Raw genomic sequence first — 14,769 nt, 5'->3', positions numbered from 1 at the left:
TGAACCTTTTGATAATACAAAGTTAAAGATTCATTATTACCATACATATTTAAGTAAAGGGCACGACTCTTTGGCTATATTTTTTATTAAAAATAAGTAGCTCTCTCCTATTGCCTTTAATGACCTAAATTATTCTCTGGTATTTGATGGGGAATTAGTAGTTTTACATACATCAACATTTTTTCCCTAGAAGAGTACTTTTTCTCCTGTTTTTGCTTATTAAGAAAGTAAATTTTAATGAGAAAAATGATGTCAGAATAGCTTCCTTCATTGCTATTTGTATGCCAGTTAAAACCCTTATCCTTGCAGAGCCCAGAAGTAAAGAAAATGAGCTCTGGGATCTGGTTTGATCCACTGGTGGTAGGTGAATACAACTAAATGTCGAATGGCATTTAATGGCACTAGTGCATCATGTAACAGCATTTTGTATTACATGTAATCATTGTGGCTCCTGCAAAGAAAGAAGAAAAGATTTTTTTTCCCCTAAAATTTCCTTACTTACTGCCACCTACTGACAGGTTAGAAATAAAATAGAAACTACTTTCACTTAAAATAAGTGAAACTTGCCAACACACCTAGAGAATAAAACCTGTTAGGCAGTCATTTCTGAACAGTGTAATTTTTACTACCTTTGTAGATTCAGACACTCCTAAATAAATAAGCAAGAAATGAAAGCAGTAGTATGCTTATTGGTAAGTGATCTTTTGTGTAGTAATGGATACTATTTACATGTGAAAGAATAATTATTCCGTATTTAATAAAGATAAAAAATAAAGAAATTAGGATATTTCTGTGAAAAAGAGCATAAAATTTGTTACAATTTTTCTTCTTTTGAAGTATAGATAGAATGTAGACAAGTTTCATAATTTTCCTTGCAGTGTCTTGTTTTGTTTACACAGCTATTAAAAATAAAATATTCTCCTAGAAAACCTTAACATTTCTTAGGCCTGTTTAAATGTCTTGAAGGCCTTTAGTAGGGCAGAAAACTAAAGAACACTGATAATCATCCTCACTTCTTACATGTTACTGCTGCCTAATATTTTAATTCTAGTTTTTACATTTTCCTTATTATTTTTATTGCATTATGAACTCCATGCTTTAGACAGTTCTTTAAACACTTTTTTCTTCTTTTATATGATTTTTCTCTTGCACTTCCCTCTATACCCAATTCTGTGATTCTTTAATTACTATTTTTTATTGGAAAGTTGTCAGTGATAGACAAATTAAATAGACATTATATTGATATAAAACATCCTTACGTTTACCTTACCTTTTTTCTTAGTATTTTAAGATACTCACTTGGCTTCATGTTGTTCATGAAAAGTTTGCTATAGATCTAATTTTATATCTTGTCTATCCTAGTTTGCAGTCACTATTTTTAAGTTCTGTTCATTTTTAGTATTATGAAATTTCACAAAGATGTGATCAGCTATAGATTTTTATTTGTTTATCCTTCTTGAAACTTTTTAGGCTTCTTTGCACTGAAAAATATTGTTTTCTATTAATTTCTGGTAAATATTATCTCTGAAAATTTCTCTTTCCTTCGTTATAACTGTATTTTTTAAGGAAATTCTATTGGATATGTATGTAAAATCATTCTAAACTCTGATCCTCTTAACCAGTCTTTTCATATCTTATGTCTCTTTATCTTTTTAGTTTTATACTCAAAAGTGATCTGAGGTATCATCAAATTCAGTAATTATTTTTACATATTCCGCTTAACATTTTTATTGAAATTCTTTGTTTTTATTTCTGTGTTTATTTACTTTCACAGATGTTTTATTCCTATTTTTCATTGATTACAAGCCTTTACTCATTTGTCTTTACTTATGTATTCATTTTATTGTTTCTAGCAGATTGTTCAATGATTAATAAAAGCATATAATGCTTAGTAAAATTATGTTGTTGTTTCTCATAGCTCTTGCTCATATAGTCCTGTTATACATATTTGTAATTTTTGCCTGTGAGGTTTTCTACAGTGATACTTTTTCTGGGAAGAGTCTGTAGTGGTCTGAGTTGAGAGTTGTAGTGTATCTCACAGTGGGTTTTAGTTTACTTTCATCAGGCATATTTGGAGTTTGAAAGCCAATGACCAATTTTTATATTAGTGTCATGGCTTGGGGTTGCCCAGAGCATGTGTAGGCTGAAGAGAGAAGCCTAATCATTTTCTTTTTTTCACACATAGCTAATACAGATATAAAGCTTAAAATAGTCCCTGTGTTTCTCTTTCTACCTACTTTTCCAGGTTTACAGATAGCTGAGGTTCCTGGCTTATCTTCAGTGATCTTATTTTCTACCCTGTGTCCCCCACGGGCATCAGGCCTACTTCATGTGGGTGATAACGTGAGTTTATTTGGGTGTAACCCTCCTAATATGCACTCTATTCACTAAGACCTCACCAGGAGCAGCAGCTGCTCAGCGGTTTTCCTCATTAGATTTGTTTCCACCTTATTTCTGGAAACTGATATTTCCTTTTTTTTAAGGCAAGATCAAGTTTGAATTTCATTAGGTTTGTTAAGTTTTACCTCGAATTTTCAGATGTTTAGGGCAGGAGAATGTAAGATTTCTTTAATCCATTATCTTACAATAAGCACAAAATATCAGTCTCTTTAAGCAGTTCAGAAAAGTTTTCTACTCAATTCAAATAACGGAGATTTCACAGTTTAAATTCACAGAAGAAAAGGAAGCAAAACACTAATTATATTAAATCATCATTTAAAAACTCTTTCAAAAAAAAAACTCTACTTTCAGACTTGAGAACATCAGAACATTTCACTTTTTAAAGCACTCCAGATAAATGCTTAGCACAGTACTTGGCAATCATGGATAGTAAGCATTTATTTATATGTATATATTTTATAAGAACCATCTCTATGTGTATTTTTCTTTATGGCCTTATATTTTTCCAGCTTTATTGACGTGTGATTGATTGCATATATTTAGGTTGTACAATGTGATTTGTTAAAAAAATTACACAGCACGGTGATTTAATATTCATATACATTGTGAAATGATTAATATAGTCAACACATCCATCACCTCACAAATTTGCTAAGACAATATGAATTTATTGAATAAAATAAGAAAGGACACTATAGGTATATACCCCATGACTAAATAGTTAAAAACAGTTTTGCTTGTCATATAGCTGCTATAGTTGTACATGTGCTGATAACAATATTCAGTGTTACCTAACTTTGGTTAACCATTTTGTCCCCCTTCATGATTTGTAGATACATGAGGGTAATGTGTTATAATTTTGGGAATTTATATGCCCAAGCAGCTGCCACTGAACTTCCAGAAAAAAGCTTCCATGAAAAGCTTCCTATTAGCGAAGGACCATCTAGCAAACTCTTATCTTCTAAGGCCTTCCCTTCAAATATGAATTGATGCTTATGAAATGTAGCTCCAGGAGTAAGGGGGTCCCCCTCCCAAAACAAATTCCTTATGAATCCCATGAAACCAAAGTAAGTCAAGGGGAAGAGCAGCTTGGGGGAAACCATTTTTACTGCTCACAGCTTGCTCCAGTTTAATAGCAAGGCAGGGCTCTGGCCATCCCCTCCAGCTGTGGTGTGCACTCTCTCCCCCTGCCCGTCCCTTCCAGCAGGAACTCCATGGGTGGGGCCATGGTGACTGACGGGCACCAGACCAATTAGGCACCAGGAACAGAGGGGAGGGGAGAATGGTCCTTATCTCTCCACCCTTTGCCCCAGATGGACCCGAGGCTCTGATGTGGTAAACACCAATTGGTATGAAAATAAGACTAAGGCCAGGTGGGAAATTTTGGAAACTGTGGGTGGAAACTTCCATTAACCCCCGCATTAATATATAATTTTGTTAAGTTTCAGACAATGTTAGGGAAATACAGGAAGGCCTATTCATATGAAATAGAAATCATTATGAGAATAGAGAAGTGTTGTCTTACTAGAAACCCAATATTCAATTAAGTGGAGTGAATGACTGAGAGAATATCAATTTTAGCATCACTTCCTATTATAAAATGTTTTATTTCCAAAATGTAATATTTTGATTTTTTAAACATAGACTTTCCTGAGTTAAATCAAGTAATATGTTTACAGATACTGCTTTATATATGTTTTCAAATCTATTGTAAAGAAATTCCATTAGAAAAACAATCTTCCACACCTGGAAAAGTGAAATACAACTTTTGATGTTTCTGAAACATATTTTCTCTTTAAAAAACTTAGAAAAACTACTTACGAAATGTTAAAAAGGTAATGGAGCATATTAACTCACATCTTTCACTCTATAGTTGGAGGGATTCAAAATGGGTCCTTAACTATAATTTGACAATGGTGTTCTGAGTGAGGAAAAAAACAGAATTGTTCCTACAAAGCTTGATACTGTATCCCTTTTGAAAATGTATAGTTACCATGCTAATAAAAGCGTTTAAAAGGCTTTTACTTTTGACTGTGAAATGTAATTATATTTGGCATCTTTCATATAAAAGTTTCAGTGAGAGTTTTTGTGCAATTGGTACTTTTAGTTCAGTACAATCCATCTGTAACATCAATTTTCTATTATTGAAATTATATCACTAATTGAAAGCTACAGATATTCAGTCGCAATTGCTTTAAAAAGAAAACACTCCTAGTTTCAGAGTCTACTTCTACCAGGTGTTGAACCAAAATTAAAATTGTCATTTTTATCTATTTCAAAGTCTGTTTTATCTGAGCCCATCCAAATCATAACTTATTTAGGCTATTTCAGCAATTTAATCTTGAGAGGAACATCACAGAGCTTTATGGAAAATAAACCTTTAAATTTACATATAAAAAATTATTTTTAATGATATTCCAGCATAGGTTAAACCCTATTTTCTAGATATAAATAGTGATAAAAAGTGGTTTACACTGTAAAAACTATTATTATTCATATCTAAAGTTTAATAAAATAAAATGGCTTTCAAACTGATGACTCAGTTATTTTGGTAGATATATAGTATATATTACAATGAGTTGAATGTGCATTTCTGTAATTACAATGAGATTGAACACCCTTTAATATATTTATTAGTTGTTTGCATATGTTCTTTTGTTATATTCTCTGTCTTTTTAAAAAATTGATGTTATATGTATTCTGGCTACAAGTTGTTTATATTTTATGTGATCTGTAAACATCTTTTCAAAGTTTGTAGTTTTCCCCTTCTCAGTATTTTTTTGATGATTAGAAATTTCATTTCTACTTTATGATTAATCCTCTTTATGTTCTATTTGAAAAACAGTTTTTGCCTACCTTACGTTTGGAAGATATTCTATATTGTCACCTATAAGTGTTATAGTTGTGTTGTAGGTGCTATATTCTGTAATGTTTTATCAGGCTATATGGGAAGCAATGAGGAAACTGGAGAAACTCACCTTGTGTTATTCATCATATCCAGAGGCCCCTAGATTGACTTGCTTCTTTTTTTTACTTATCATAGTCTCCCTATGCTTGTCTGTGGCCAAGGTGTTTTAGTTGAGAGGGGAGGGTTTGGAAGGAATCACCTTTCTTGGTGGTATCAGAAACCTTCCAGTAATCTGCAAATTATTTTTCTTTTATTTCCCTGTTTTATTTATATCTGTGTCACTGAAATGTTGAGAGTTATATCTCAAACTTACAAAGGAAGTGCTCTGCCAATATTCTTTTATAGTCATTATCTCAAGTTGTGCATGTTTTCTTACATTGAACTTAGTTATTAAATGGTAGAATTAGCATAATTTTTCTTTCTTAGGCTCTGTTATGGTATATGTACATAACATTTTTAGAATTAAATTGAAGCAAATATGTTATTCTTTAGCATTCATATTGTATAGGGAGTAAAAAGAACAATTGTCATTTTGTATAAAGTGATGTAATTCAATGAGCATCTGTACCATGGTATGAAAATTTTGTAAAATGAATCTACATATTCTTAATATAGATGCTACTAATTCTTTCTACTTATTCCTATAAGATGTATCCCATACGTCTCAATTATAGGAAACACTTCATAGAAGAACTTTTCTCTACTAACAAGCTGAATTGTTGAAAGCAGAACAATATTGAGAACCCATACTTCAGTACTCATCAAAAAATCTGAACATTTAATTGCTATCTGACAGAAGAAAAAAATAACCATAGAAAATTTGATTATTCTTTTTCTACACATTCTCCAGGGAATGTGGCCACTTAGGAAAGAAAACAAGTTATGAATATAATGTCATATCAGTCAATAATAGAGAATCAGGTTAATTTTATTAAAATATAAAAACAATTTCATTTTGTAATAGCACAATGGTAAATATCTTACAGGATTTGCTTTATGGGTGACACTCTATATTGTTGAAATTCCTACATGTTAATACTCAGTGCTGGAGAATTCTGCCTGACTACAGTGCTGTCTGTTTTTAGATCAATGTACTATAATTAACATAGGAATTTTAAAACAGAAAATTCATCTGTTCAACATTATCCTCTTTGACCAGAAGTTAAATTGTCATATTATATATCTACATAATTACATTCATTTCCACTATAGTGTGACTGTCTAGATGGTAAAATTTTTAGTAATCAGATGACACTTGAGCTTCTGTTCATAGAAATTCTGTATTAATACTAGAATATCACACCACAAACAAAACAATGGCACAGCTTTAATTCTAAAGGAAGCCCATTTTGAGTAATACCAGGAACCAATTTGACAATAAAGGGAAGTTTCACCTGCTATAATGGTAATATATGCAGATAACCAGGTTAGCTGTGTGGCACATCATACATTTGGTTTTATTTGTGTTTGTATTTAACATATAATGTGTACAATAATACATGGGGAGTGATTTTCATGGTCTCCATAAGTATGTGTAGTACATGTCTCTTTCTTTGAAAGAATTTTCCATGAAATACCGGTAATGGAAGATTTAATTATTTGATTCATTTACTTATAGTAATATCATATTTATATTTTGGAGATCTCCTAACATGATATAATTAATTAATTTGAAATTTTAGCAACTGTTTTTTTGATTATTTAGATGACAACACTAGAGCCAATTAAGGATAATGCCATGGAAGTATTTTTCCTATTAGAATACACCTATTACAGTTGGGAGCAAGTGTTGCATAACAATATATACATTGAAAACACCCAAGTCCATGCCCAAGTCAATATAAAATGCACTCGTGAGCATGGGGCAGTGTAATTGTTCAAAATAACTAAAGCATAAGCAGCAAATGGGGAAATGGCCAAGATAAAGCAGGGATTATCAGGGACCAAAGGAAAAAGTCTCATGAAGCAGTAATAAGTCTGGATTTTATTCAAGAATAATAGAATGCCTTTGGACTCTTACAAAGGGAAATCAACACATGATGTGCCATACATTTAGATATATTGCTGCATGAAAAGCAATGTCTACTTGGAGTACCAGTGGAGTAATCAACTCTGGAAATAATGTCAGCAAGTCAAGTGGCAAGCTGAGTTGCCCCATCCATTTGGCATCAGTGAGGCAGAACACAGTTCTTCAAGGTGGAATGGTCAATGCTCTAGTCCTCTTTGCATCAGTGAGGTCCAGCGGATAGCTGAGGTCCCGCAACCAACCAGCATCAATGAAGTAGAAAGACGTGGAGGGAAGAAGTTCTAGTCGGCACTCTATGTCTCCTATTCTCTCTCCCAGTATCAGTTGGGCCCAAAGGAGGCAAAAGCTTCTGTCCCAGTCTGCAGCAACAAAGCAGTGTGAGTGAGCCTTCCATGCCTACCTTCCTTGTTGGTGGTGGTAGTACACTCCGCTAGGCGCTGAGATGGCATGAGTCAGTGTTCCCTCTCACAGGGAGGTGTCAGCCTGGCCCAAGAGGAGCTGCGCTTCCGTCTTGCCCACTGAAAGAAGCAGTGTGGGTCAGTTCCCCACTTTGATACGATCAAGTCAGTGGGACCTAAGTGGAAGCTGAATATGCACCCCCACCTCACCAGGAGGATGTCTTGACTAAAAAAAAGATTAAATAAGAATCAGTGTCATAATATAATATGTAAAATATTCAGGGTATAGGTGAAAATCACTCATCATACCAAGACCCAGGATAATATCAGCATGAATGATTATAGTTGACAACACACTGAAATGAATCAGATGTTAGAATTCTCTTACAAATATTTTTAAACAATTGTCATAAAAATGTTTCCAAAAATAATTATGGATTTTCTTGAAGTAAATTAAACATATAAAATCTCTCAAAAGAAATAGAAATTATGCAGGTGTATTTCTATATTGATAGAACTGAAAAATACAATAACTGAAATAACTTACTGGATGGGCTCAACATTGGAATGTAGATTACAGAGGGTGGAATCAGTGAGTTTAAGGGCAAATCAATAAAATGTGCCAAATCTGAAGAACAGAAAAAATAGACTGAGAAAATATGAACAGCATCACACAGAATTTTGAGGCAATATGTTTTTTTAAACTCAACCTTTTTATTACCAGATTGCCAAAAGATAGGACAGAGTTGGATCAAAAAACTATTTAAAGAAATGGTGACTGAAAACTTCTCAAATTTGAGAAACAGTATAAACCTAGAGATTCAAGAAATTGAAAAAACACCAAATAGAATACTCAAAGAAATCCACACAAAATGCATTATAATTAAATTTCTGAAAAGTAAAGAAAAAGGAGAAAATCTTGGAATTTATTCAGAAACAAAGAATGTATGACTTATAAGAGAATACCAATTTGAAATACATTCAGTTTCTCATTTGAAAGCATGGAAACCAGAAGTTGCACAATATTTCTCAAGTACTCAAAGAAACCTATCAACTAAAATTTCTGTATCTAATGAAAATGCCCTTTAGTAATAAAGGTGAAATAAGGACATTGGCACATGAAAGAAAACTCAGATAATTTGTTTTCAACAAACCTACCATGAAAAAAATGGCTAAAGTGAAGATGTCAGCAAAAATGGTAGAGTAGGTAGCTCCAAGAACCCATCTTACCACAAACAAAAAAATCAAGAAACATAAAATCAACTTCATTAGAAATCTAGAAAACAAAGCTACACAGCTGAATCAAGAAAAAGATAACTTTAAAATGTAGAAGAATATGACATTTTTACTTGCCCTTGTACTACTCCCTTCACAGCATTGTAGTGGCTTCAGATTGGTACCTGTGTTTCTAATGAAGGACCCTGGTCCTTGGTTCAGAGGGAGCACAGGATAACTTCCAAAAAGTCGTCTTGTCTGTTCTAATTTATCTGGGGGCTTCCTAAAAGACTGACTCAAAGTGCTAGTTGGGGTTTTTTTTTTTTTGGCTAAATCAGAACTCACTCAGTGTGGGAAAACTCACTCAAACTAAACAAAGAAATGAAACACCTGTGTAAAAGTAACTATCGAGGTAAATATAATAGCTAGTAGTATTGTATTTCTGGTTTTTAATTCCTTTTAAAATTTCTTATATTATTTAAAAGACAAATTCACAAAGCAATAGTAATATATATGTACTAATGTGCTTGAAAGTTATAAAGATGTAATTTGTGACTATAACATAAGGGGGGTGGAAGTGTATAGGAGAGTCTGTATGCTATTGAGGCTAAGTAGCTATCAATTAAATAGACCATAGTGAATTTAAGATGTTAATTCTAATCTCCATGTCGTATAATAAGAAAATAACTAAAAAACATAACACTAAGGAAATATGAGAAGGGAAGCTAGATAGTGGACTACAAAAACTTCAAAAAGAGAAGACTGTAATGGATTAAAAGAGGGACAAAAAAAGTGAAAGACATATAGAAAACAAAGCAAAATGTCAGAAGTCTATTCATCCTTTATAGTAACAACTTTAAATGTAAATAGATAAAAAATCTCTAATCAAAATGCAGGGATTGACAGGAAGGATTAAAAAAATTTATCCAACTACATACTGTCTACAAGAGAATAATTCTATATCCAAAGACACATATAGATTAAAAGTGAAAAGGCGGAAAATATATTCAATGCAAATAATAACAAAAAGAAAACAGTAGCTATACTAAGGTCTGATGTGGACTTATGTCAAAACTGTTACAAGGGGCCAAGCCATATATCACATATTAATAAAAGGGTCAAATCATCAAGAAGATACAATTATAAATATACATGCACCAAACAACAGAGTCCCAAAATTTATGAGGCAAACATCTGTAGATTTCAAAGGAGGAAGAGACAGTTCCACAATAGTAGTTGGAGTTTTCAATACCACAATTTCAATAGTGGATAAAATATCTAGACAGAAGGAAATACAGGACTTGAACAACTATACAAGTTTACTAGACATGTATAGAACACCTCACCCAACAAAAGTAGAATATACATTCTTTTGAAGTGCACATTCAACTCTTCAGGACTTACTTTAAGCCGCAAAACAAATCTCAATAAATTTAGAAAAATTGAATTCATACAAAATGCCCTCTTTGATTACTGTGAAATGGTTTCAATAACCATTTTTCAAAAAAAGCAATACAAAATGCCAATAAACACATGAAAAGATGGTCAATATTACTAGTCAGTAAGGAAATGCAAATCAAAACTACAATAAGATACGTCTTCATACTCACCATGACAGATCTAATCAGAATTAGAATAACAAGTGTTGATAAGGATGTAGAGAATTTGGCTGTTCCTTAAAATTTAATACGCAGGTATCAACATAGAATTACTATATGACATAATGTTATTATATAATATTATGTGTCTATATTAATATATAACAGCAATATTGTTTCTACATGTATACCCAAGAGAAACAATGTATGTCTATAGAGGAGCTTTTAGAGGAATGTTCATGGCAGTATTATTTATAGTAGCAAAAAAAGTGGAAACAATTAAAATGTTCCATCAACTATTAAATGGATAACATCTGATATATCCATACAATAAAATAGTATTTGACCATAAAAAAAGAGGTATTCAGGCCACAACAAAGGTGAACCTTGAGAACAAGCTAAGTAAAGAGTTCAGTCACAAAAATCTATTATTTTGTATGATTCAATTTAGAGAAAATGTCCACAGTAAGAAAATCTATAGAAACAAGAAGTAAATTGCTGGTTGCCTAGCCCTAGAGTGTGGTGAAGGAGTGAATGGTGAGCAATTGAAAATCAGCATGGTCTTTCTTTGGAAATGATAAAAATGTTCTAAAATGAGGTTGAGACGATTAGTGTACAAGTCTGTGAATTTACTGAAACTCAATTAAATAACAAGATGGATTTTATGGTATGTGAATAGTACAATTGTTAAAAAATGGTAAAGTATCAAGAACTAAATCATGGAAATGAATTTGATTAATTATCAATTAAAGCACTTTTTTCTTTGTTGGGGTATTAAAAAAGGAATTCTACCCTATAATTGTTGATTAGATGGAAGGGTCTGCTAGAAAAGCTCTTAGAGATATGGCTGGGTTCTGCTGTTTGATGTCCAAAATTTATGGTGATTGCTGAATAATTTGAAACTTCGAATGTTGTTTATGTACTCATTTGGACTGGTTGGACTGACCTTATCAATGCTATATGCCTTATTGGATTATCACGTGTTGGGTGGTAAATATATCTCATATATGTATATATCATAAATATATATACTTGACTAAGTCATTCCCCACAGAATAAATTCACACATCTCCCTTCACTACTTCTGGTACTTTGCCTACCTCTGGGTTCTTGGAAATCCTCTTTTCTCTATTCTGCCTACAGATGTCTGAAATTTGCCTACCTCAGTCTGAAATGCCAAGATGCTACAGATATGGATAAAATTATTTGCTAAAATACTTAACTTATCATTTCTGTATCTACCTTTGTAGATTTAGAATCTGATAAAATTATTTAATATCAACTTACCTAAGGTTCAGCTTTTTTATCTAGATGCAAGACACTAATACAAGAATTATATGAATATTTAAATCATACATTGCTCTCTATATATCTTTTAATTCAAATATAACATACAAGACTCTAGAGATACAAGTACTATGTGAATAATGAAAGCATATATAGTTCTACACATACTTAATATCTTCTTAATTCAAGTGTAATTTGTCAAAGAGGAACATTTGCATTTTGATTGTCATCAAATAAGTGACTCAAGAAAATTCTACAAAAAAAGTGAAACAATAGTTATCTAAAAGAACAATGCAGATTTTAAAAGATAACTATGTTTATAAAACAATTAATTAGCTTTCCTTTTTCATGACAATTTTACCATGAGGTGGCAATATCATATTACCACTTCCATAATTATTTCATTTATTCTTTGTGTTAGCATAAAATAATAAAACTTTGCTCTAATGTTGAAAAGACATGCATTCAGGTTGAACTCTATATGAATATTAAGTTTTTACTTATCATTATGTCAGATTTATAACTGGTCATTTCCTGCTGATTATAGCATCACAAAGTAAGTAAGGAAAAATCATCATCATTGCTGGAATAAGTATAAGAAATGTTATCATCTTTACAGATATCTGCCTGAAAATATTGCTCATAAATAAATTATAAAATAAAATGTATATGAAGTTTTTACATATAATTACTAAATATTATGTTATTTACATTTGGAATATATTACAATTCTGGAATTTAAGAAAATTGAAGAGGTGGGTACCAAGAGTTTTACTCTACCAAAAATAATCTTTCACTTTTTGAAATGTGAAAACAAAAATAAGAAACACATTTTCAAAGCATCTCCCTTCATAAGGTCCACTAACATGGATGGACACTAATTAATATCTTTCAATGTCTGTTTTATGCTTGTATTTCTTTAGCAAAACTTTCTTAGAATGTGAAACAGTATTAACAGTATCCTTAATACAAATAACACTGTAAAATAAGAATTATGATCCCTACCTTATAAACTTAGAAACTGGGATTCAAGAAGTTGCATAGTTAGCTCTCTCATTCTTTATATCCTTCTTTCTTTTTCTTTTCTTTTATTCTTTTATTCTTTTTTCTTTTTTTCTCCTTTCCTGTTTTTATCATCTTTTTTCCTTCTTTCCATCATATTAAACTCTTAAAGTTTTCTAGGCACTTAAGCTGATGCCTTTTCAAACTTTCTTCCTTGCAGTCCTTAAAACTTGCTTTTGAAGAAGGCAATGCTATTAAATCCACTGATAGATAAATATACTGATTCAAAGAAAGTTCCAGGGATTGGTCAAGTTCATAGATTTAGCACGTGGCAGGTACAAGTGATGTTCAAACTCACGTTGGTCCACTCCAGAGACTGGTTTTAAGTATTATACCACTCTACAGGTAGTTGACTTTCTAATGAGCATCCTGCTTCATTAACTAATTAAAAGCTTGTGTCCTTATTCACACTCTAACAGGGATCAATGGCAACAGCTAATTTGCCTCCTGTCACTATAGAATATCTTTGCATTGTCTAGAATTTCGTATATATGGAGTCACAGAGCATGTATGTGCTGACTGGTTTCTTTGGCTTATCATGTTTCTGATATCCATTCTTGTTGATATTATATCCTTATATTTTCCTTTTTATTGCTGAGTATTATTCCATCATAGTGTATGCAACAGTTTGTTTATATGTTTATCTGATGATGGTCATTTGGGTTGTTTCCAGTTTTAGGCTATTGTGAACTAAGTTGCTATGGCCATTTGTATCCGCTCTGTGAGGCATAGGTTTTCCCAATTCTTTGGAAAATATCAAGGAGTGGAATCCTGGATCTTATGCCAAGTATACACGTGTTTAACTTTATTTAAAAACTGTCAAATTGATTTCAAAATGGGTATAGTGCTTTACATTACCAAAAAACATTCCAGGTGTTCAATATCCTTGCCAGTAGTTGATATTAGATTTAGTCTTTTTACTAATAGTCATTCTAAAGGTTGTGTAGTTTTAATATGCATTTCTCTGATTAAAAGTTATATTCAACATATTGTTATGTCCTGTTAGGCTACTTATTTATTCTTTACTTGAAGGGTGTCTGTTCAAGACTTTTTTCTAATTATAATTGAGTTATTTTATACAGTCCCAAGTGTTCTTTATCCTGTGTAAAAGTCCTTTGAAATATACTGTGAATATTTTCCATGCTATGTCTTAGCCTTTTCATTTACTTAATTTTGTCTTGCAAATAACATAATTTTTTGTTTTTGTATAATTCATGTATCAGTTTTTAAAAATGAATCTCACTTTGGGGTCCTATGTAAAAAGTTTTGCCCAGTCCAGGTTACAGATATTTTTAACTACTTTTTCCTCTTGTCTTATAGAAATTTTACAGTTTTAGTTTTAATTTTAGTTTTATGATCCATTTCTAATTATTTTGTGTTGTGGTATAATTTCACATGCTTCCCAAAGAAAGTAGTGCCAAAGTCATTTATCTGTATTAACATCCTTTTCCCAGGTCAAATTCAATTGAACATTTATATATATGGTTCTATATTTCAATTCCTTATTCTCATTAATTCATCTGTATTTCTATCCTTATGCAAATATCACACTGTTTTGATTACTGTAGCTTTAGAGTAAGAGTAGAAATGAGATGAAACCTTCATGCTGTGTTTGCCTTTTTTCAAACTTCTCTTGTTTATTATAGGTTCTTTTTGTCCCTATGGGTTTTAAAATAAAATATTAACTTCACGGTAGAGGAACCTATATTCCCAGGGAATTTAGGTATAATTACTGAGTTATATCAAGATATTCATGTTAAAACTGAATAATCACAATGACAACTAGGACCAATTGGTTGATAGTGTATTCAAGTCTTCTATATCTTTACTGTTTTTTTTAATACTTGTTCTGGCAATCATTGAGAGAGGCATTAT

General features: G+C 31.8%; 1 protein-coding gene across 1 annotated transcript in view; it reads right to left on the bottom strand.

Annotated features, from left to right (window-relative positions):
* Nucleotides 1-7,796: 7,796 nt before the first annotated feature.
* Nucleotides 7,797-14,769, bottom strand: part of LOC118933468 (nck-associated protein 1-like) — a 368,769-nt gene continuing 361,796 nt past the window's right edge. The window contains exon 9 of the mRNA XM_057503820.1: nt 7,797-7,852. The gene's annotated coding sequence lies outside the window, so the exon portion shown is untranslated. The remainder of the gene's footprint in view (nt 7,853-14,769) is intronic.

The sequence above is a fragment of the Manis pentadactyla genome, chromosome 6 (assembly GCF_030020395.1).
Source record: "Manis pentadactyla isolate mManPen7 chromosome 6, mManPen7.hap1, whole genome shotgun sequence".
Lineage (NCBI taxonomy): Eukaryota > Metazoa > Chordata > Mammalia > Pholidota > Manidae > Manis > Manis pentadactyla.
This window is presented reverse-complemented; position numbering and strand designations above follow the sequence as displayed.